This window comes from Pseudophryne corroboree, unplaced genomic scaffold (genome assembly GCF_028390025.1).
Source record: "Pseudophryne corroboree isolate aPseCor3 unplaced genomic scaffold, aPseCor3.hap2 scaffold_1085, whole genome shotgun sequence".
NCBI classification, from domain to species: Eukaryota; Metazoa; Chordata; class Amphibia; order Anura; family Myobatrachidae; genus Pseudophryne; species Pseudophryne corroboree.
The window spans coordinates 127,956-153,272 of record NW_026967711.1 but is presented as its reverse complement, the minus strand read 5'-3'; the positions used below and the strand labels follow the sequence as shown (position 1 = coordinate 153,272).

Sequence of the window (25,317 nt, the reverse complement as noted above, 5' to 3'; positions counted from 1 at the left end):
TGAAATGTCCAAGTAAGGTAGTTCTGTGCTATGTAATCAGATGCAACAATCAGGAGGTGAGTGATCTGAGGAGTAAGTGACTCACATTTGTTATTAGTTCTTCAGTTTTCTTTGTTTTGTTAGATTGGTGTGCTTCTGTTTTCCTTCTTTTTCACTTCGATTGAACGCTAATTGAACACTGCTGTTATGTGTCAATTTTATCACGCTTTTATAAAAATGCACGCTTAGATCAATAAATGCACAGCCAAATGGCTTTGCACAGCCTACACCATTGGACTTAAGTAGAAGACTATTACAAGTGAAACCAATAATTTAAATCTGTAACCACACCCCACCCCCTCAAATGCCAGGCAATAAATTACCTTAAAAGCTACAACCAGGCATTCCACAAAAATTAAACTGGGTCTATATCATTCAAAACTTTAAAAAAGTACTTCAAAATCACATACTATGCAATAATGTTTCAATTTGCATTACCCAGCAGAATTAGCTTTGCATATATAGATATAGTGCAGCAGAATAGATTGGTGGTTGTAGTCAATTGTAATTACCTGTAGGTGACAAGAAGAGAAGAAACGTCAATTCACAATCCATATCAGCTGAAGATAAATTAACGCTGATTGAACGCTGCGTTATGTGTCAATTTTATCACGCTTTGATAAAAATGCATGCTTAGATCAATAAATGCACAGCCAAACAGCTTTGCACATCCTACACCATTGGACTTAAGTAGAAGTCTGGTGGTCAGCAAAATTTTGCACTGTCCTCCTACTATATATAGTGCGCACAACTACTAAAATACACCACAGGTATGGATGGATAGTATACTTGACGACACAGAGGTAGGTAGAGCAGTGGCCTACTGTACCGTATTGCTATATATTATATACTGGTGGTCAGCAAAATTCTGCCCTGTCCTCCTACTATATATACTGCGCACAACTACTAAAATACACCACAGGTATGGATGGATAGTATACTTGACGACACAGAGGTAGGTAGAGCAGTGGCCTACTGTACCGTACTGCTATATATTATATACTGGTGGTCAGCAAAATTTTGCCCTGTCCTCATACTATATAATACAATGCAGCACAGATATGGAGCATTTTTCAGGCAGAGAACGTAGATATTTTCAGCACACTGAGCACAGATATTTGCAAGCACACTGAGCACAGATATTTGCAGCACACTGAACACAGAAACTGAGAAAACGCTGCACGTCCTCTCCCTATCATCTCCAATGCACAAGTGAAAATGGCGGCGACTCGTGGCTCCTTATATAGAATAGAATAGCTGCTGACGGGCACGATTGAGGGAGGAAAGGGACATTTGAATCCAGCCCATAGATGCAATGTGAATATGTAATTTGTACCTTCCTATCTTAAAATGTATATACAGTGTATATGTCACAACTGAGGGCCTGAGCTGACTGGAGGCAGCCTCAGTTGTAGGGGCTGAGGTGTAGTGGAACCTGGGAGGTTGTATCAGACCCCTGGACATGTAAGTTAAATGTAGAAGAATTGCCCGAAGGCGTGCCCACGACAACCAGGATAAAAGTCAATGATGTTTATTTTGACAAACTCCATGCATCACAGCAGTAATAAAAGAGAAACATAAAATCAGCAGAGAAATAATACAGTTCCTGGGTACTACAGGAGGACAAGGACCACAGGGCTCTGGTAGTATGAGACAGTTCTTATTATCTTCTAGTTGGAAAGTCCTTACCAGGCCCGACTGTAGCAATGGAGATAGCCCAGGATCATACTAGCTGGTGTTCCAGGAAAAGCTGGGCTGCTGTGGATAAAATGGCTGCTGTGGGTACTGGCTGAAACCAGACTGATGTAAGCACGGAGTGGATTGCTGGATGGAACCAGCCAAATAATAAATGAAGCTTGAGAGCGATGAAATATGATTGATATATGGAGTTTGAGAGCGGTGAAATAATAGTGCCGGTGGTGAGTGGTAATCTGCGGAAATGATACCGGCACTTTAAGAAGAGCTGATCTCTGCTGGAAGCTAGGCTGGAAGCAGGTAAATCTGTAACTGGAAACAGATGAGTCCCAGAGGACTGGAGAGTCAGGCTGCACCGCAGGTGGTAGACTAGAGCGGGTCTCTTTAGTGGAGGTTTGGAGATGGTAACTGGAACCTGGAAAACAACCACGGGAGAGAGACAAACTGGAACTAGGTTTGACAACCAAATCACTGACGCCTTCCTTGCTCAGGCACAGAATACTTATACCTGCAGCAAGGAAGGGATTGGCTAGGCAATTATGCAGATTACAATGGAAACAGCGGATTGGTGGAAATGAACAGGTGACAGAATCCAACATGGCTGCGCCCATGCAGACACTTGGAGGGAAGATTGGTTTGATAATCCATGTGGGAACTTTAACAGCAATGGCGGCGCCGGCAACAGTAAACAGGAGACGCCAGACTGATGAGTGCACATTTGAACCACGCGGGCAACAGCGGAGGCCGCGGCTGACATAAGCGCCACTCTGACATCCTGCATGCAGAAACTCAGGGACGGCGGCGGAGGCCGCAGGAGATGCCATTCAAGATGTAACATGGCGCCGCTGTGACAGCGTCTCAGAGTGACAGGAGAGGAGGCAGGAATGGGGACATCAGAATAACAGATGGGATCCGGTCCTGGAGCGCTGAGCCAGCCTTAGGAGGCATCTGAAAGGTAAGTTATGGCGTCCAGATACCCGGATCGTGACAGTATACACTAGAGGTCTTTCCGAACCCCCTAATCCTAACATTGTAATTTGCTTTAGGGCGCACCTCCAATTAGTCTAGTGTTTCTTGCTGCCTTTCCAATGAAGCAAGTTTAATTTAGTAATAGGTGAAAAACCATCCCTACAAAGGTGTTAATCAGAGACTTGGCTTTGTGGACACTTTTCAGAGAACAACTTTGTTAGCATAAAAGTAAAGCCAGAAAATGAAGAGCTGTTTAATCACTCAATTGGATTTTTTTGCCAGCATATTTCTTTTTCTCTGCAACCCACTGCTAAATTGTGCTTCCTAGCTGTTTTTATAAAATCACTGAATCAAATCTAACTCTGATTACATCAGAGAAGGCCAGGTACCCTACACCATAACAGGGGGTTTGAAATTTTGACTTGTCTACTTAAAGATCACCAAAATCTGATCACAAGGTCAATTACATCCCTGGGTGGGATTGAACCACCAACCTTTTGGTTAATAGCCAAACACACTAACCGATTGCGCCACAGAGACACTTTGCAAAAAGTACATACTGACAAAGGCTAATAAGCATTTATCTAGAACGTTTCCTAGAAAAACTTTAAAAAGTCAATAATCTGGAGAGTTTTTGTAAGATGTTTCTTCCATCAACCAATGAAGAAACACATTGGTACTTTCCCATGATGAGTGAGTGCTTCATGATCTATTGCACTTACATGTGCAGCAGAGTACTGCAATGGAAGCATGCTGGGCCCATAACCCAGAGGTAGGCAGATTGAAACTATCCTCTGCTATATGCATTTTTTTTTTGTTAATTAAAGTAATCCAAAACTGGGATTGATATTTTGGTTCTTTTATTTTTACTTAAAGTACAATAACTTTTACCATTTTAATTTGTTTTAATAGTATATTGACAGTATTGTTTTCTTTAAAAAATCCACTTAATTTTCTTTACCCTATTAATAAAATGGTAATTGACAAAAACAAACTACATTGTCACCAGAAGAGCAATACAAAATGTACAAGTGATATATTAAAATCATCTTTCCAGCTTGAATTTCAATGATGCATTGGGGCAACGATTTTGTGAGAAACATTTTCACCCTTAAATAAAGATTTTCTTAATCCCTTACCTGTGTGCTAATTAGATATCACCTTGTTTTCACATTAAACAGACTTCTACATGAGAAAGCAGCAAGGATGCAGTGGCGGTAATGTTTCCTGGTGTCAACCTGTATTATTTCAGTAGACATTGAAATGAAGATGCATCTTGCTGCCTTTCCAATGAAGCAAGTTTAATTTAGTAATAGGTGAAAAACCATCCCTACAAAGGTGTTAATCAGAGACTTGGCTTTGTGGACACTTTTCAGAGAACAAATTTGTTAGCATAAAAATAAAGCCAGAAAATGAAGAGCTGTTTAAATCACTCAATTGGTTTTTTTTTGCCAGCATATTTCTTTTTCTCTGCAACCCACTGCTAAATTGTGCTTCCTATCTGTTTTTATAAAATCACTGAATCAAATCTAACTCTGATTACATCAGAGAAGGCCAGGTACCCTACACCATAAGAGGGGGTTTGAAATTTTGACTTGTCTACTTAAAGATCACCAAAATCTGATAACAAGGTCAATTACGTCCCTGGGTGGGATTGAACCACCAACCTTTTGGTTAATAGCCGTGCACACTAACTGATTGCGCCACAGTGACACTTTGCAAAAGTCCATACTGACAAAGGCTAATAAGCATTCATCTAAAACGTTTCCTAGAATAACTTTAAAAAGTCAATAATCTGGAGAGTTTTTGTAAGATGTTTCTTCCATCAACCAACGAAGAAACACATTGGTACTTTCCCATGATGAGTGAGTGCTTCATGATCTCTTGCACTTACATGTGCAGCAGAGTACTGCAATGGAAGCATGCTGGGCCCATAACCCAGCGGTAGGCAGATTGAAACTATCCTCTGCTATATGCATTTTTTTTGTTAATTAAAGTAATCCAAAACTGGGATTGATATTTTGGCTCTTTTATTTTTACTTAAAGTACAATAACTTTTACCATTTTAATTTGTTTTAATAGTATATTGACAGTATTGTTTTCTTTCAAAAATCCACTTAATTTTCTTTACCCTTTTATTAAAATGGTAATTGACAAAAACAAACTACATTGTCACCAGAAGAGCAATACAAAATGTACAAGTGATATATTAAAATCATCTTTCCAGCTTGAATTTCAATGATGCATTGGGGCAACGATTTTGTGAGAAACATCTTCACCCTTAAATAAAGATTTTCTTAATTCCTTACCTGTGTGCTAATTAGATATCACCTTGTTTTCACATTAAACAGACTTCCACATGAGAAAGCAGCAAGGACACAGTGGCGTTAATGTTTCCTGGTGTCAACCTGTATTATTTCAGTAGACATTGAAATGAGGATGTATCTTGCTGCCTTTCCAATGAAGCAAGTTTAATTTAGTAATAGGTGAAAAACCATCCCTACAAAGGTGTTAATCAGAGACTTGGCTTTGTGGACACTTTTCAAAGAACAAATTTGTTAGCATAAAAATAAAGCCAGAAAATGAAGAGCTGTTTAATCACTCAATTGGATTTTTTTTGCCAGCATATTTCTTTTTCTCTGCAACCCACTGCTAAAGTGTGCTTCCTAGCTGTTTTTATAAAATCACTGAATCAAATCTAACTCTGATTACATCAGAGAAGGCCAGGTACCCTACACCATAACAGGGGGTTTGAAATTTTGACTTGTCTACTTAAAGATCACCAAAATCTGATAACAAGGTCAATTACGTCCCTGGTTGGAATTGAACCACCAACCTTTTGGTTAGTAGCCAGACACACTAACCGATTGCGCCACAGAGACACTTTGCAAAAAGTACATACTGACAAAGTCTAATAAGCATACATCTAGAACGTTTCCTAGAAAAACTTTAAAAAGTCAATAATCTGGAGAGTTTTTGTAAGATGTTTCTTCCATCAACCAACGAAGAAACACATTGGTACTTTCCCATGATGACTGAGTGCTTCAGGATCTCTTGCACTTACATGTGCAGCAGAGTACTGCAATGGAAGCATGCTGGGCCCATAACCCAGAGGTAGGCAGATTGAAACTATCCTTTGCTATATGCATTTTTTTTTGTTAATTTAAGTAATCAAAACTGGGATTGATATTTTTGCTCTTTTATTTTTACTTAAAGTACAATAACTTTTACCATTTTAATTTGTTTTAATAGTATATTGACAGTATAGTTTTCTTTAAAAAATCCACTTAATTTTCTTTACCCTATTATTAAAAGGGTAATTGACAAAAACAAACTACATTGTCACCAGAAGAGCAATACAAAATGTACAAGTGATATATTAAAATCATCTTTCCAGCTTGAATTTCAATGATGCATTGGGGCAACGATTTTGTGAGAAACATCTTCACCCTTAAATAAAGATTTTCTTAATTCCTTACCTGTGTGCTAATTAGATATCACCTTGTTTTCACATTAAACAGACTTCCACATGAGAAAGCAGCAAGGATGCAGTGGCGTTAATGTTTCCTGGTGTCAACCTGTATTATTTCAGTAGAAATTGAAATGAGGATGCATCTTGCTGCCTTTCCAATGAAGCAAGTTTAATTTAGTTATAGGTGAAAAACCATCCCTACAAAGGTGTTAATCAGAGACTTGGCTTTGTGGACACTTTTTAGAGAACAAATTTGTTAGCATAAAAATAAAGGCTGAAAATGAAGAGCTGTTTAATCACTCAATTGGATTTTTCTGCCAGCATATTTTTGTTCTCTGCAACCCATTGCTAAATTGTGCTTCCTAGCTGTTTTTATAAAATCACTGAATCAAATCTAACTCTGATTACATCAGAGAAGGCCAGGTACCCTACACCATAAGAAGGGATTTGAAATTTTGACTTGTCTACTTAAAGATCACCAAAATCTGATAACAAGGTCAATTACGTCCCTGGGTGGGATTGAACCACCAACCTTTTGGTTTATAGCCGTACACACTAACTGATTGCGCCACAGAGACACTTTGCAAAAGTACATACTGACAAAGGCTAATAAGCATTCATCTAAAACGTTTCCTAGAAAAACTTTAAAAAGTCAATAATCTGGAGAGTTTTTGTAAGATGTTTCTTCCATCCACCAACGAAGAAACACATTGGTACTTTCCCATGATGAGTGAGTGCTTCAGGATCTCTTGCACTTACATGTGCAGCAGAGTATTGCAATGGAAGCATGCTGGGCCCATAACCCAGAGGTAGGCAGATTAAAACTATCCTCTGCTATATGCATTTTTTTTGTTAATTAAAGTAATCCAAAACTGGGATTGATATTTTTGCTCTTTTATTTTTCATTAAAGTACAATAACTTTTACCATTTTAATTTGTTTTAATAGTATATTGAAAGTATTGTTTTCTTTTAAAAATCCACTTAATTTTCTTTACCCTATTATTAAAATGGTAATTGACAAAAACAAACTACATTGTCACCAGAAGAGCAATACAAAATGTACAAGTGATATATTAAAATCATCTTTCCAGCTTGAATTTCAATGATGCATTGGGGCAACGATTTTGTGAGAATCATTTTCACCCTTAAATAAAGATTTTCTTAATTCCTTACCTGTGTGCTAATTAGATATCACCTTGTTTTCACATTAAACAGACTTCCACATGAGAAAGCAGCAAGGATGCAGTGGCGTTAATGTTTCCTGGTGTCAACCTGTATTATTTCAGTAGACATTGAAATGAGGATGCATCTTGCTGCCTTTCCAATGAAGCAAGTTTAATTTAGTAATAGGTGAAAAACCATCCTTACAAAGGTGTTAATCAGAGACTTGGCTTTGTGGACACTTTTCAGAGAACAAATTTGTTAGCATAAAAATAAAGCCAGAAAATGAAGAGCTGTTTAATCACTCAATTGGATTTTTTTGCCAGCATATTTCTTTTTCTCTGCAACCCACTGCTAAATTGTGCTTCCTAGCTGTTTTTATAAAATCACTGAATCAAATCTAACTCTGATTACATCAGAGAAGGCCAGGTACCCTACACCATAAGAGGGGGTTTGAAATTTTGACTTGTCTACTTAAAGATCACCAAAATCTGATAACAAGGTCAATTACGTCCCTGGGTGGGATTGAACCACCAACCTTTTGGTTTATAGTAGAGATGAGCGGGTTCGGTTTCTCTGAATCCGAACCCGCACGAACTTCATGTTTTTTTTCACGGGTCCGAGCGACTCGGATCTTCCCGCCTTGCTCGGTTAACCCGAGCGCGCCCGAACGTCATCATGACGCTGAAGGATTCTCGCGAGACTCGGATTCTATATAAGGAGCCGCGCGTCGCCGCCATTTTCACACGTGCATTGAGATTGATAGGGAGAGGACGTGGCTGGCGTCCTCTCCATTTAGATTAGGAGAGAGAGAGAGAGATTGACCTGAGGCTGATACTGTAGAAGAGAGTGCAGAGTTTAGTGACTGACCACAGTGACCACCAGCAGTGCAGTTGTTTTATTTAATATATCCGTTCTCTGCCTGAAAAAAACGGTACACACAGTGACTGAGTCACATACCATATCTGTGTGCACTGCTCAGCCCAGTGTGCTGCATGCCTGCATCATCTATGTATATATATCTGACTGTGCTCAGCTCACACAGCTTATAATTGTGGGGGAGACTGGGGAGCACTGCAGTGCCAGTTATAGGTTATAGCAGGAGCCAGGAGTACAAGACAGTCACATACCATATCTGTGTGCACTGCTCAGCCCAGTGTGCTGCATCATCTATGTATATATATATTATATATCTGACTGTGCTCAGCTCACACAGCTTATAATTGTGGGGGAGACTGGGGAGCACTGCAGTGCCAGTTATAGGTTATAGCAGGAGCCAGGAGTACATATTATATTAAAATTAAACAGTGCACACTTTTGCTGCAGGAGTGCCACTGCCAGTGTGACTGACCAGTGACCTGACCACACTGACCACCAGTATAGTTAGTAGTATACTATATTGTGATTGCCTGAAAAAGTTAAACACTCGTCGTGTGACTTCACTTGTGTGGTGTTTTTTTTTTTATTCTATAAAAAACTCATTCTGCTGACAGACAGTGTCCAGCAGGTCCGTCATTATATAATATATATACCTGTCCGGCTGCAGTAGTGATATATATATATTTTTTATATCATTATTTATCATCCAGTCGCAGCAGACACAGTACGGTAGTTCACGGCTGTAGCTACCTCTGTGTCGGCACTCGGCAGTCCATCCATAATTGTATACCACCTACCCGTGGTTTTTTTTTCTTTCTTCTTTATACATACATACTACTACATCTCTTTATCAACCAGTCTATATTAGCAGCAGACACAGTACAGTACGGTAGTTCACGGCTGTGGCTACCTCTGTGTCGGAACTCGGCAGTCCGTCCATAATTGTATACCACCTAACCGTGTTTTTTTTTTCTTTCTTCTTCATACATACATACTACGACATCTCTTTATCAACCAGTCTATATTAGCAGCAGACACAGTACAGTACGGTAGTTCACGGCTGTGGCTACCTCTGTGTCGGCACTCGGCAGTCCGTCCATAATTGTATACCACCTAACCGTGTTTTTTTTTTCTTTCTTCTTTATACATACATACTACGACATCTCTTTATCAACCAGTCTATATTAGCAGCAGACACAGTACAGTACGGTAGTTCACGGCTGTGGCTACCTCTGTGTCGGCACTCGGCAGTCCGTCCATAATTGTATACCACCTAACCGTGGTTTTTTTTTCTTTCTTCTTCATACATACATACTACGACATCTCTTTATCAACCAGTCTATATTAGCAGCAGACACAGTACGGTAGTTCACGGCTGTAGCTACCTCTGTGTCGGCACTCGGCAGTCCGTCCATAATTGTATACTAGTATCCATCCATCTCCATTGTTTACCTGAGGTGCCTTTTAGTTGTGCCTATTAAAATATGGAGAACAAAAATGTTGAGGTTCCAAAATTAGGGAAAGATCAAGATCCACTTCCACCTCGTGCTGAAGCTGCTGCCACTAGTCATGGCCGAGACGATGAAATGCCAGCAACGTCGTCTGCCAAGGCCGATGCCCAATGTCATAGTACAGAGCATGTCAAATCCAAAACACCAAATATCAGTAAAAAAAGGACTCCAAAACCTAAAATAAAATTGTCGGAGGAGAAGCGTAAACTTGCCAATATGCCATTTACCACACGGAGTGGCAAGGAACGGCTGAGGCCCTGGCCTATGTTCATGGCTAGTGGTTCAGCTTCACATGAGGATGGAGGCACTCAGCCTCTCGCTAGAAAAATGAAAAGACTCAAGCTGGCAAAAGCAGTAGCACCGCAAAGAACTGTGCGTTCTTCGAAATCCCAAATCCACAAGGAGAGTCCAATTGTGTCGGTTGCGATGCCTGACCTTCCCAACACTGGACGTGAAGAGCATGCGCCTTCCACCATTTGCACGCCCCCTGCAAGTGCTGGAAGGAGCACCCGCAGTCCAGTTCCTGATAGTCAGATTGAAGATGTCAGTGTTGAAGTACACCAGGATGAGGAGGATATGGGTGTTGCTGGCGCTGGGGAGGAAATTGACCAGGAGGATTCTGATGGTGAGGTGGTTTGTTTAAGTCAGGCACCCGGGGAGACACCTGTTGTCCGTGGGAGGAATATGGCCGTTGACATGCCTGGTGAAAATACCAAAAAAATCAGCTCTTCGGTGTGGAACTATTTCAACAGAAATGCGGACAACAGGTGTCAAGCCGTGTGTTCCCTTTGTCAAGCTGTAATAAGTAGGGGTAAGGACGTTAACCACCTCGGAACATCCTCCCTTATACGTCACCTGCAGCGCATTCATAATAAGTCAGTGACAAGTTCAAAAACTTTGGGTGACAGCGGAAGCAGTCCACTGACCAGTAAATCCCTTCCTCTTGTAACCAAGCTCACGCAAACCACCCCACCAACTCCCTCAGTGTCAATTTCCTCCTTCCCCAGGAATGCCAATAGTCCTGCAGGCCATGTCACTGGCAATTCTGACGAGTCCTCTCCTGCCTGGGATTCCTCCGATGCATCCTTGCGTGTAACGCCTACTGCTGCTGGCGCTGCTGTTGTTGCTGCTGGGAGTCGATGGTCATCCCAGAGGGGAAGTCGTAAGCCCACTTGTACTACTTCCAGTAAGCAATTGACTGTTCAACAGTCCTTTGCGAGGAAGATGAAATATCACAGCAGTCATCCTGCTGCAAAGCGGATAACTGAGGCCTTGACAACTATGTTGGTGTTAGACGTGCGTCCGGTATCCGCCGTTAGTTCACAGGGAACTAGACAATTTATTGAGGCAGTGTGCCCCCGTTACCAAATACCATCTAGGTTCCACTTCTCTAGGCAGGCGATACCGAAAATGTACACAGACCTCAGAAAAAGACTCACCAGTGTCATAAAAAATGCAGTTGTACCCAATGTCCACTTAACCACGGACATGTGGACAAGTGGAGCAGGGCAGGGTCAGGACTATATGACTGTGACAGCCCACTGGGTAGATGTATGGACTCCCGCCGCAAGAACAGCAGCGGCGGCACCAGTAGCAGCATCTCGCAAACGCCAACTCTTTCCTAGGCAGGCTACGCTTTGTATCACCCGTTTCCAGAATACGCACACAGCTGAAAACCTCTTACGGCAACTGAGGAAGATCATCGCGGAATGGCTTACCCCAATTGGACTCTCCTGTGGATTTGTGGCATCGGACAACGCCAGCAATATTGTGTGTGCATTAAATATGGGCAAATTCCAGCACGTCCCATGTTTTGCACATACCTTGAATTTGGTGGTGCAGAATTATTTAAAAAACGACAGGGGCGTGCAAGAGATGCTGTCGGTGGCCAGAAAAATTGCGGGACACTTTCGGCGTACAGGCACCACGTACAGAAGACTGGAGCACCACCAAAAACTACTGAACCTGCCCTGCCATCATCTGAAGCAAGAAGTGGTAACGAGGTGGAATTCAACCCTCTATATGCTTCAGAGGTTGGAGGAGCAGCAAAAGGCCATTCAAGCCTATACAATTGAGCACGATATAGGAGGTGGAATGCACCTGTCTCAAGTGCAGTGGAGAATGATTTCAACGTTGTGCAAGGTTCTGATGCCCTTTGAACTTGCCACACGTGAAGTCAGTTCAGACACTGCCAGCCTGAGTCAGGTCATTCCCCTCATCAGGCTTTTGCAGAAGAAGCTGGAGACATTGAAGGAGGAGCTAACACGGAGCGATTCCGCTAGGCATGTGGGACTTGTGGATGGAGCCCTTAATTCGCTTAACAAGGATTCACGGGTGGTCAATCTGTTGAAATCAGAGCACTACATTTTGGCCACCGTGCTCGATCCTAGATTTAAAGCCTACCTTGGATCTCTCTTTCCGGCAGACACAAGTCTGCTGGGGTTGAAAGACCTGCTGGTGAGAAAATTGTCAAGTCAAGCGGAACGCGACCTGTCAACATCTCCTCCTTCACATTCTCCCGCAACTGGGGGTGCGAGGAAAAGGCTCAGAATTCCGAGCCCACCCGCTGGCGGTGATGCAGGGCAGTCTGGAGCGACTGCTGATGCTGACATCTGGTCCGGACTGAAGGACCTGACAACGATTACGGACATGTCGTCTACTGTCACTGCATATGATTCTCTCACCATTGAAAGAATGGTGGAGGATTATATGAGTGACCGCATCCAAGTAGGCACGTCACACAGTCCATACTTATACTGGCAGGAAAAAGAGGCAATTTGGAGGCCATTGCACAAACTGGCTTTATTCTACCTAAGTTGCCCTCCCACAAGTGTGTACTCCGAAAGAGTGTTTAGTGCCGCCGCTCACCTTGTCAGCAATCGGCGTACGAGGTTACATCCAGAAAATGTGGAGAAGATGATGTTCATTAAAATGAATTATAATCAATTCCTCCGCGGAGACATTGACCAGCAGCAATTGCCTCCACAAAGTACACAGGGAGCTGAGATGGTGGTTTACAGTGGGGACGAATTGATAATCTGTGAGGAGGGGGATGTACACGGTGATATATCGGAGGGTGATGATGAGGTGGACATCTTGCCTCTGTAGAGCCAGTTTGTGCAAGGAGAGATTAATTGCTTCTTTTTTGGGGGGGGTCCAAACCAACCCGTCATATCAGTCACAGTCGTGTGGCAGACCCTGTCACTGAAATGATGGGTTGGTTAAAGTGTGCATGTCCTGTTTTGTTTATACAACATAAGGGTGGGTGGGAGGGCCCAAGGACAATTCCATCTTGCACCTCTTTTTTCTTTTATTTTTCTTTGCGTCATGTGCTGTTTGGGGAGGGTTTTTTAGAAGGGACATCCTGCGTGACACTGCAGTGCCACTCCTAAATGGGCCCGGTGTTTGTGTCGGCCACTAGGGTCGCTAATCTTACTCACACAGTCAGCTACCTCATTGCGCCTCTTTTTTTCTTTGCGTCATGTGCTGATTGGGGAGGGTTTTTTGGAAGGGACATCCTGCGTGACACTGCAGTGCCACTCCTAAATGGGCCCGGTGTTTGTGTCGGCCACTAGGGTCGCTAATCTTACTCACACAGTCAGCTACCTCATTGCGCCTCTTTTTTTCTTTGCGTCATGTGCTGATTGGGGAGGGTTTTTTGGAAGGGACATCCTGCGTGACACTGCAGTGCCACTCCTAAATGGGCCCGGTGTTTGTGTCGGCCACTAGGGTCGCTAATCTTACTCACACAGTAAGCTACCTCATTGCGCCTCTTTTTTTCTTTGCGTCATGTGCTGATTGGGGAGGGTTTTTTGGAAGGGACATCCTGCGTGACACTGCAGTGCCACTCCTAAATGGGCCCGGTGTTTGTGTCGGCCACTAGGGTCGCTAATCTTACTCACACAGTCAGCTACCTCATTGCGCCTCTTTTTTTCTTTGCGTCATGTGCTGATTGGGGAGGGTTTTTTGGAAGGGACATCCTGCGTGACACTGCAGTGCCACTCCTAAATGGGCCCGGTGTTTGTGTCGGCCACTAGGGTCGCTAATCTTACTCACACAGTCAGCTACCTCATTGCGCCTCTTTTTTTCTTTGCGTCATGTGCTGATTGGGGAGGGTTTTTTGGAAGGGACATCCTGCGTGACACTGCAGTGCCACTCCTAAATGGGCCCGGTGTTTGTGTCGGCCACTAGGGTCGCTAATCTTACTCACACAGTCAGCTACCTCATTGCGCCTCTTTTTTTCTTTGCGTCATGTGCTGATTGGGGAGGGTTTTTTGGAAGGGACATCCTGCGTGACACTGCAGTGCCACTCCTAAATGGGCCCGGTGTTTGTGTCGGCCACTAGGGTCGCTAATCTTACTCACACAGTCAGCTACCTCATTGCGCCTCTTTTTTTCTTTGCGTCATGTGCTGATTGGGGAGGGTTTTTTGGAAGGGACATCCTGCGTGACACTGCAGTGCCACTCCTAAATGGGCCCGGTGTTTGTGTCGGCCACTAGGGTCGCTAATATTACTCACACAGTCAGCTACCTCATTGCGCCTCTTTTTTTCTTTGCGTCATGTGCTGATTGGGGAGGGTTTTTTGGAAGGGACATCCTGCGTGACACTGCAATGCCACTCCTAAATGGGCCCGGTGTTTGTGTCGGCCACTAGGGTCGCTAATCTTACTCACACAGTCAGCTACCTCATTGCGCCTCTTTTTTTCTTTGCATCATGTGCTGATTGGGGAGGGTTTTTTGGAAGGGACATCCTGCGTGACACTGCAGTGCCACTCCTAAATGGGCCCGGTGTTTGTGTCGGCCACTAGGGTCGCTTATCTTACTCACACAGTCAGCTACCTCATTGCACCTCTTTTTTTCTTTGCATCATGTGCTGATTGGGGAGGGTTTTTTGGAAGGGACATCCTGCGTGACACTGCAGTGCCACTCCTAGATGGGCCAGGTGTTTGTGTCGGCCACTAGTGTCGCTTAGCTTAGTCATCCAGCGACCTTGGTGCAAATTTTAGGACTAAAAATAATATTGTGAGGTGTGAGGTATTCAGAATAGACTGAAAATGAGTGGAAATTATGGTTTTTGAGGTTAATAATAATATGGGATCAAAATGACCCCCAAATTCTATGATTTAAGCTGTTTTTTTAGGGTTTTTTGAAAAAAACACCCGAATCCAAAACACACCCGAATCCGACAAAAAAAATTCGGTGAGGTTTTGCCAAAACGCGGTCGAACCCAAAACACGGCCGCGGAACCGAACCCAAAACCAAAACACAAAACCCAAAAAATTTCAGGCGCTCATCTCTAATTGAAACTATCCTTTGCTATATGCATTTTTTTTTGTTAATTTAAGTAATCAAAACTGGGATTGATATTTTTGCTCTTTTATTTTTACTTAAAGTACAATAACTTTTACCATTTTAATTTGTTTTAATAGTATATTGACAGTATAGTTTTCTTTAAAAAATCCACTTAATTTTCTTTACCCTATTATTAAAAGGGTAATTGACAAAAACAAACTACATTGTCACCAGAAGAGCAATACAAAATGTACAAGTGATATATTAAAATCATCTTTCCAGCTTGAATTTCAATGATGCATTGGGGCAACGATTTTGTGAGAAACATCTTCACCCTTAAATAAAGATTTTCTTAATTCCTTACCTGTGTGCTAATTACATGTCACCTTGTTTTCACATAAAACAGACTTCTACATGAGAAAGCAGCAAGGATGCAGTGGCGTTAATGTTTCCTGGTGTCAACCTGTATTATTTCAGTAGACATTGAAATGAGGATGCATCTTGCTGCCTTTCCAATGAAGCAAGTTTAATTTAGTAATAGGTGAAAAACCATCCTTACAAAGGTGTTAATCAGAGACTTGGCTTTGTGGACACTTTTCAGAGAACAAATTTGTTAGCATAAAAATAAAGGCAGAAAATGAAGAGCTGTTTAATCACTCAATTGGATTTTTCTACCAGCATATTTTTTTCTCTGCAACCCATTGCTAAATTGTGCTTCCTAGCTGTTTTTTTATAAAATCACTGAATCAAATCTAACTCCGATTACATCAGAGAAGGCCAGGTACCCTACACCAAAAGAGGGGGTTTGAAATTTTGACTTGTCTACTTAAATATCACCAAAACCTGATCACAATGTCAATCATGTCCCTGGGTGGGATTGAACCACCAACCTTTTGGTTAGTAGCCAGACACACTAACCGATTGCACCACAGAGACACTTTGCAAAAAGTACATACTGACAAAGGCTAATAAGCATTAATCTAGAACGTTTCCTAGAAAAACTTTAAAAAGTCAATAATCTGGAGAGTTTTTGTAAGAATTTTCTTAAATCAACCAACGAAGAAACACATTGGTACTTTCCCATGATGAGTGAGTGCTTCAGGATCTCTTGCACTTACATGTGCAGCAGAGTACTGCAATGGAAGCATGCTGGGCCCATAACCCAGAGGTAGGCAGATTAAAACTATCCTCTGCTATATGCATTTTTTTTGTTAATTAAAGTAATCCAAAACTGGGATTGATATTTTTGCTCTTTTATTTTTCATTAAAGTACAATAACTTTTACCATTTTAATTTGTTTTAATAGTATATTGAAAGTATTGTTTTCTTTTAAAAATCCACTTAATTTTCTTTACCCTATTATTAAAATGGTAATTGACAAAAACAAACTACATTGTCACCAGAAGAGCAATACAAAATGTACAAGTGATATATTAAAATCATCTTTCCAGCTTGAATTTCAATGATGCATTGGGGCAACGATTTTGTGAGAAACATTTTCACCCTTAAATAAAGATTTTCTTAATTCCTTACCTGTGTGCTAATTAGATATCACCTTGTTTTCACATTAAACAGACTTCCACGTGGCGTTAATGTTTCCTGGTGTCAACCTGTATTATTTCAGTAGACATTGAAATGAGGATGCATCTTGCTGCCTTTCCAATGAAGCAAGTTTAATTTAGTAATAGGTGAAAAACCATCCTTACAAAGGTGTTAATCAGAGACTTGGCTTTGTGGACACTTTTCAGAGAACAAATTTGTTAGCATAAAAATAAAGCCAGAAAATGAAGAGCTGTTTAATCACTCAATTGGATTTTTTTTGCCAGCATATTTCTTTTTCTCTGTAACCCACTGCTAAATTGTGCTTCCTAGCTGTTTTATAAAATCACTAAATCAAATCTAACTCTGATTACATCAGAGAAGGCCAGGTACCCTACACCATAAGAGGGGGGTTGAAATTTTGACTTGTCTACTTAAAGATCACCAAAATCTGATAACAAGGTCAATTACGTCCCTGGGTGGGATTGAACCACCAACCTTTTGGTTTATAGCCATACACACTAACTGATTGCGCCACAGAGACACTTTGCAAAAGTACATACTGACAAAGGCTAATAAGCATTCATATAAAAGGTTTCCTAGAAAAACTTTAAAAAGTCAATAATCTGGAGAGTTTTTGTAAGATGTTTCTTCCATCAACCAACGAAGAAACACATTGGTACTTTCCCATGATGAGTGAGTGCTTCAGGATCTATTGCACTTACATGTGCAGCAGAGTACAGCAATGGAAGCATGCTGGGCACATAACCCAGAGGTAGGCAGATTGAAACTATCCTCTGCTATATGCATTTTTTTTTTGTTAATTAAAGTAATCCAAAACTGGGATTGATATGTTGGCTCTTTTATTTTTACTTACAGTACAATAACTTTTACCATTTTAATTTGTTTTAATAGTATATTGACAGTATTGTTTTCTTTCAAAAATCCACTTAATTTTCTTTACCCTATTATTAAAATGGTAATTGACAAAAACAAACTACATTGTCACCAGAAGAGCAATACAAAATGTACAAGTGATATATTAAAATCATCTTTCCAGCTTGAATTTCAATGATGCATTGGGGCAACGATTTTGTGAGAAACATTTTCACCCTTAAATAAAGATTTTCTTAATTCCTTACCTGTGTGCTAATTAGATATCACCTTGTTTTCACATTAAACAGACTTCCACATGAGAAAGCAGCAAGGATGCAGTGGCGTTAATGTTTCCTGGTGTCAACCTGTATTATTTCAGTAGACATTGAAATGAGGATGCATCTTGCTGCCTTTCCAATGAAGCAAGTTTAATTTAGTAATAGGTTAAAAACCATCCTTACAAAGGTGTTAATCAGAGACTTGGCTTTGTGGACACTTTTCAGAGAACAAATTTGTTAGCATAAAAATAAAGCCAGAAAATTAAGAGCTGTTTAATCACTCAATTGGATTTTTTTTGCCAGCATATTTCTTTTTCTCTGCAACCCACTGCTAAATTGTGCTTCCTAGCTGTTTTTATAAAATCACTGAATCAAATCTAACTCTGATTACATCAGAGAAGGCCAGGTACCCTACACCAGAACAGGGGGATTTGAAATTTTGACTTGTCTACTTAAAGATCACCAAAATCTGATAACAAGGTCAATTACGTCCCTGGGTGGGATTGAACCACCAACCTTTTGGTTAATAGCCGTGCACACTAACTGAATGCGCCACAAAGACACTTTGCAAAAGTCCTTACTGACAAAGGCTAATAAGCATTCATCTAAAACGTTTCCTAGAAAAACTTTAAAAAGTCAATAATCTGGAGAGTTTTTGTAAAATGTTTCTTCCATCAACCAACGAAGAAACACATTGGTACTTTCCCATGATGAGTGAGTGCTTCAGGATCTCTTGCACTTACATGTGCAGCAGAGTACAGCAATAGAAGCATGCTGGGCCCATAACCCAGCGGTAGGCAGATTGAAACTATCCTCTGCTATATGCATTTTTTTTTTGTTAATTTAAGTAATCCAAAACTGGGATTGATATTTTGGCTCTTTTATTTTTACTTAAAGTACAATAACTTTTACCATTTTAATTTGTTTTAATAGTATATTGACAGTATTGTTTTCTTTCAAAAATCCACTTAATTTTCTTTACCCTATTATTAAAATGGTAATTGACAAAAACAAACTACATTGTCACCAGAAGAGCAATACAAAATGTACAAGTGATATATTAAAATCATCTTTCCAGCTTGAATTTCAATGATGCATTGGGGCAACGATTTTGTGAGAAACATTTTCACCCTTAAATAAAGATTTTCTTAATTCCTTACCTGTGTGCTAATTAGATATCACCTTGTTTTCACATTAAACAGACTTCCACATGAGAAAGCAGCAAGGATGCAGTGGCGTTAATGTTTCCTGGTGTCAACCTGTATTATTTCAGTAGACATTGAAATGAGGATGCATCTTGCTGCCTTTCCAATGAAGCAAGTTTAATTTAGTAATAGGTTAAAAACCATCCTTACAAAGGTGTTAATCAGAGACTTGGCTTTGTGGACACTTTTCAGAGAACAAATTTGTTAGCATAAAAATAAAGCCAGAAAATTAAGAGCTGTTTAATCACTCAATTGGATTTTTTTTGCCAGCATATTTCTTTTTCTCTGCAACCCACTGCTAAATTGTGCTTCCTAGCTGTTTTTATAAAATCACTGAATCAAATCTAACTCTGATTACATCAGAGAAGGCCAGGTACCCTACACAGCAGCAATTGTATCCACAAAGTACACAGGGAGCTGAGATGGTGGTTTACAGTGGGGACGAATTGATAATCTGTGAGGAGGGGGATGTACACGGTGATATATCGGAGGGTGATGATGAGGTGGACATCTTGCCTCTGTAGAGCCAGTTTGTGCAAGGAGAGATTAATTGCTTCTTTTTTGGGGGGGGGTCCAAACCAACCCGTCATATCAGTCACAGTCGTGTGGCAGACCCTGTCACTGAAATGATGGGTTGGTTAAAGTGTGCATGTCCTGTTTTGTTTATACAACATAAGGGTGGGTGGGAGGGCCCAAGGACAATTCCATCTTGCACCTCTTTTTTCTTTTGTTTTTCTTTGCGTCATGTGCTGTTTGGGGAGGGTTTTTTAGAAGGGACATCCTGCGTGACACTGCAGTGCCACTCCTAAATGGGCCCGGTGTTTGTGTCGGCCACTAGGGTCGCTAATCTTACTCACACAGTCAGCTACCTCATTGCGCCTCTTTTTTTCTTTGCGTCATGTGCTGATTGGGGAGGGTTTTTTGGAAGGGACATCCTGCGTGACACTGCAGTGCCACTCCTAAATGGGCCCGGTGTTTGTGTCTGCCACTAGGGTCGCTAATCTTACTCACACAGTCAGCTACCTCATTGCGCCTCTTTTTTTCTTTGCGTCATGTGCTGATTGGGGAGGGTTTTTTGGAAGGGACATCCTGCGTGACACTGCAGTGCCACTCCTAAATGGGCCCGGTGTTTGTGTCGGCCACTAGGGTCGCTAATCTTACTCACACAGTCAGCTACCTCATTGCGCCTCTTTTTTTCTTTGCGTCATGTGCTGATTGGGGAGGGTTTTTTGGAAGGGACATCCTGCGTGACACTGCAGTGCCACTCCTAAATGGGCCCGGTGTTTGTGTCGGCCACTAGGGTCGCTAATCTTACTCACACAGTCAGCTACCTCATTGCGCCTCTTTTTTTCTTTGCGTCATGTGCTGATTGGGGAGGGTTTTTTGGAAGGGACATCCTGCGTGACACTGCAGTGCCACTCCTAAATGGGCCCGGTGTTTGTGTCGGCCACTAGGGTCGCTAATCTTACTCACACAGTCAGCTACCTCATTGCGCCTCTTTTTTTCTTTGCGTCATGTGCTGATTGGGGAAGGTTTTTTGGAAGGGACATCCTGCGTGACACTGCAGTGCCACTCCTAAATGGGCCCGGTGTTTGTGTCGGCCACTAGGGTCGCTAATCTTACTCACACAGTCAGCTACCTCATTGCGCCTCTTTTTTTCTTTGCGTCATGTGCTGATTGGGGAGGGTTTTTTGGAAGGGACATCCTGCGTGACACTGCAGTGCCACTCCTAAATGGGCCCGGTGTTTGTGTCGGCCACTAGGGTCGCTAATCTTACTCACACAGTCAGCTACCTCATTGCGCCTCTTTTTTTCTTTGCGTCATGTGCTGATTGGGGAGGGTTTTTTGGAAGGGACATCCTGCGTGACACTGCAATGCCACTCCTAAATGGGCCCGGTGTTTGTGTCGGCCACTAGGGTCGCTAATCTTACTCACACAGTCAGCTACCTCATTGCGCCTCTTTTTTTCTTTGCGTCATGTGCTGATTGGGGAGGGTTTTTTGGAAGGGACATCCTGCGTGACACTGCAGTGCCACTCCTAAATGGGCCCGGTGTTTGTGTCGGCCACTAGGGTCGCTTATCTTACTCACACAGTCAGCTACCTCATTGCACCTCTTTTTTTCTTTGCATCATGTGCTGATTGGGGAGGGTTTTTTGGAAGGGACATCCTGCGTGACACTGCAGTGCCACTCCTAGATGGGCCAGGTGTTTGTGTCGGCCACTAGTGTCGCTTAGCTTAGTCATCCAGCGACCTTGGTGCAAATTTTAGGACTAAAAATAATATTGTGAGGTGTGAGGTATTCAGAATAGACTGAAAATGAGTGGAAATTATGGTTTTTGAGGTTAATAATAATATGGGATCAAAATGACCCCCAAATTCTATGATTTAAGCTGTTTTTTTAGGGTTTTTTGAAAAAAAACACCCGAATCCAAAACACACCCGAATCCGACAAAAAAATTTCGGTGAGGTTTTGCCAAAACGCGGTCGAACCCAAAACACGGCCGCGGAACCGAACCCAAAACCAAAACACAAAACCCGAAAAATTTCAGGCGCTCATCTCTAATTGAAACTATCCTTTGCTATATGCATTTTTTTTTTGTTAATTTAAGTAATCAAAACTGGGATTGATATTTTTGCTCTTTTATTTTTACTTAAAGTACAATAACTTTTACCATTTTAATTTGTTTTAATAGTATATTGACAGTATAGTTTTCTTTAAAAAATCCACTTAATTTTCTTTACCCTATTATTAAAAGGGTAATTGACAAAAACAAACTACATTGTCACCAGAAGAGCAATACAAAATGTACAAGTGATATATTAAAATCATCTTTCCAGCTTGAATTTCAATGATGCATTGGGGCAACGATTTTGTGAGAAACATCTTCACCCTTAAATAAAGATTTTCTTAATTCCTTACCTGTGTGCTAATTACATGTCACCTTGTTTTCACATAAAACAGACTTCTACATGAGAAAGCAGCAAGGATGCAGTGGCGTTAATGTTTCCTGGTGTCAACCTGTATTATTTCAGTAGACATTGAAATGAGGATGCATCTTGCTGCCTTTCCAATGAAGCAAGTTTAATTTAGTAATAGGTGAAAAACCATCCTTACAAAGGTGTTAATCAGAGACTTGGCTTTGTGGACACTTTTCAGAGAACAAATTTGTTAGCATAAAAATAAAGGCAGAAAATGAAGAGCTGTTTAATCACTCAATTGGATTTTTCTACCAGCATATTTTTTTCTCTGCAACCCATTGCTAAATTGTGCTTCCTAGCTGTTTTTTATAAAATCACTGAATCAAATCTAACTCCGATTACATCAGAGAAGGCCAGGTACCCTACACCAAAAGAGGGGGTTTGAAATTTTGACTTGTCTACTTAAATATCACCAAAACCTGATCACAATGTCAATCATGTCCCTGGGTGGGATTGAACCACCAACCTTTTGGTTAGTAGCCAGACACACTAACCGATTGCACCACAGAGACACTTTGCAAAAAGTACATACTGACAAAGGCTAATAAGCATTAATCTAGAACGTTTCCTAGAAAAACTTTAAAAAGTCAATAATCTGGAGAGTTTTTGTAAGAATTTTCTTAAATCAACCAACGAAGAAACACATTGGTACTTTCCCATGATGAGTGAGTGCTTCAGGATCTCTTGCAGGAGGTATGTTCAAATACATTTATTGTTTTGCATGCAGGGTAAATACTGGCTTCTTTGACATTTAGCCACAAATGCTGCACAGCTGAATTACAGTATTACACTGCAATTAACAGTTATGCTAGGACATTCCCCCTCCCAAATCTACCTCTCTCTGCATGTTACATCTGTCCCACAGTGGCGTGCGGTGAGGTCAGTGGCTAGTGAGGCACTACAGCCATAATTTCCGCCGAATCCTGCCGATGATCCTTAGCCAATGCCCGCTACTGCCTCTGAGCCGATACCCGCTGCCACCGAGAATGGCTTACAAACTCTCCCACAATCAACTGACCCAGCCCTCCACCACTAATTTCTATCTCAGTCCGATGCCGCCAATGCCCGCTGCCTGCCTGCTCATTGTTCTTGTTATATATTATACATTTTTAAAGAAAAAAAAATGAGTGTTTGGGACTGGGAAGGGTGAGGGAGGAGGACATGAATGCAATTTTGTTGTCCAGGGCTTCCATTAACTTAAAGGAGAAGGGTCTGAATGGGTTAAAAAAAAATGCGTGAGGTCCCCCCTCCTTAGTATAACCAGCCTCGGGCTCTTTGAGCCGGTCCTGGTTATTTAAATACTGGGGGAAAAATTGGACAGGGGTTCCCCGTATTCAGACAACCAGCACCGGGCTCTTAGAACGGTCCAGGTTCCAAAAATACGTGGGACAAAAGATGTAGGGGTCCCCCATATTTTTAAAACCAGCACCGGGCTCCACTAGCCAGAGAGATAATGCCACAGCCGGGGGACACTTTTATGTAGGTCCCTGCGGCCCTGGCATTACCCCTCCAACTAGTCACCCCTGGCCGGGGTTCCCTGGAGGAGTGGGGACCCCTTAAATCAAGAGGTTCCTCCCCTCGAGGCACCCAAGGGCCAGAGGTGAAGCCCGAGGCTGTCCCCAGCACCCCTGGGTGGTGGGTGCCGGGCTGATAGCCATGTGTGTAAAAAAAGAATATTGTTTTTTTTGTTGTGGAACTACAAGGCCCAGCAAGCCTCCCCCGCTTGCTGGTACTTAGAGAACCTCAAGTACCAGCAGGCGGGGAAATAACGGGCTTGCTGGTACCTGTAGTTCTACAACAACAAAAAATACCCAAATAAAAACACAAACACACACAGCGTGACAGTAAAATTATTGAGACAGGCTGTAGCATGTGGGTGCATGTAACCCTATAAAAGTGATGGATTGGGTGACTATTACAATACCCACTGTTGCTGTCTGAAAAATTATGGATTTATAGATTGCTCTGCCGAGACATGTTTTTTTCTAAAATGCACCACAGGTATGGATGGATAGTATACTTGACGACACAGAGGTAGGTAGAGCAGTGGCCTACTGTACCGTACTGCTATATATTATATTATTTATTATTATTATTATCCTTTATTTATATGGCGCCACAAGGGTTCCGCAGTGCCCAATTACAGAGTACATAAACAAATAATCAAACAGGAAAACAGCAACTTACAGTTGACGACAATATAGGACAAGTACAGGGTAAATAAACATAGCTACATCAGCAGATGACACTGGAATAAGTATCAGGTGGCAGAAGACTGCTGGATTTGGTGCAGCTGAAGATTATTAAAGTAAGAAAAGAGTAAGCACATGAGGGAAGAGGGCCCTGCTCGTGAGAGCTTACATTCTAAAAGGGAGGGGTAGACAGACAGGGGTGAGACAGATGGGGTACATAGAGAGCGTGGAACAGAGGTTTAGGATGAGATTTGGCTGGGTTTGGTGAAGAAGTGGGTCTTGAGAGCCCGTTTGAAGTTTTGTAGAGAGGTGGAGAGTCTGAGGGGGAGAGGTAGGGAATTCCAGAGAAGTGGTGCAGCACGTGAAAAATCTTGGAGGTAGGAGTGGGAGGAAGTAATCCGTAGGCAGGAGTCGGTGTGCATTAGCAGAGCGAAGAGGACGGGTGGGAGTGTAAAGCGAGATAAGATCAGAGATGTAGATGGGAGAGGAGTGGGTGAGGGCTTTGTAAGCAAGTGTGAGAAGCTTGAAATGGATTCTGAAAGGGAAGGGGAGCCAGTGAAGGACTAGTAAGAGAGGAGAGGTGGACGTAGTGCGTTTGGTGAGGAAAATGAGCCGGGAAGCAGCATTGAGGATAGATTGGAGTGGAGAGAGGTATTTGTCAGGAATGCCAGTCAGGAAGAGATTACAGCAGTCCAGTCTGGAGATGACCAGTGAGTGGATAAGAGTCTTAGTAGCATCCTGGGTCAGAAAGGGTCTGATCCTGGAAATATTTTTTAGATGAAAACGGCAGGTTTGTGAGAGGTGCTGAATGTGTGGTTTGAAGGAGAGGGAGGAGTCAAGGATTACTCCAAGACAGCGCACTTGGGGGGTAGAGGAGATAGTAGTGCCATCAATAGATAATGAGATTGTAGGAGGTGAAGTTATGCGGGAGGGAGGGAAGATGATCAGCTCGGTCTTAGACATGTTAAGTTTAAGAAAGAGCTGGGACATCCAGGAAGAGATAGCAGAGAGACAGTTGGAGATACGAGTGAGGAGAGTAGGGGAGAGGTCTGGAGAGGAAAGATAGATTTGAGTGTCATCAGCATAGAGATGATATTGGAAACCAAAAGAACTAATGAGCTTACTTAGTGAGGACGTATAGAGAGAGAAGAGAAGAGGACCAAGGACAGAACCTTGGGGTACCCCTACAGTTAGTGGAAGTGAGGGGGAGGTGGAGTCATGAGAGGAGAC

At 42.0% G+C, this 25,317-nt stretch overlaps 4 non-coding genes across 4 annotated transcripts; all 4 read right to left on the bottom strand.

Annotated features, from left to right (window-relative positions):
- Positions 1 to 3,169: 3,169 nt before the first annotated feature.
- TRNAN-AUU (transfer RNA asparagine (anticodon AUU)) lies at positions 3,170 to 3,243 on the bottom strand. The gene has a single exon. It is a non-coding gene; the product is annotated as a tRNA-Asn (tRNA).
- Positions 3,244 to 15,880: 12,637 nt separating this feature from the next.
- On the bottom strand, positions 15,881 to 15,954 carry TRNAS-ACU (transfer RNA serine (anticodon ACU)). The gene has a single exon. It is a non-coding gene; the product is annotated as a tRNA-Ser (tRNA).
- Positions 15,955 to 17,027: 1,073 nt separating this feature from the next.
- TRNAY-AUA (transfer RNA tyrosine (anticodon AUA)) lies at positions 17,028 to 17,101 on the bottom strand. The gene has a single exon. It is a non-coding gene; the product is annotated as a tRNA-Tyr (tRNA).
- Positions 17,102 to 22,333: 5,232 nt separating this feature from the next.
- TRNAS-ACU (transfer RNA serine (anticodon ACU)) lies at positions 22,334 to 22,407 on the bottom strand. Its single transcript has one exon. It is a non-coding gene; the product is annotated as a tRNA-Ser (tRNA).
- Positions 22,408 to 25,317: the final 2,910 nt, after the last annotated feature.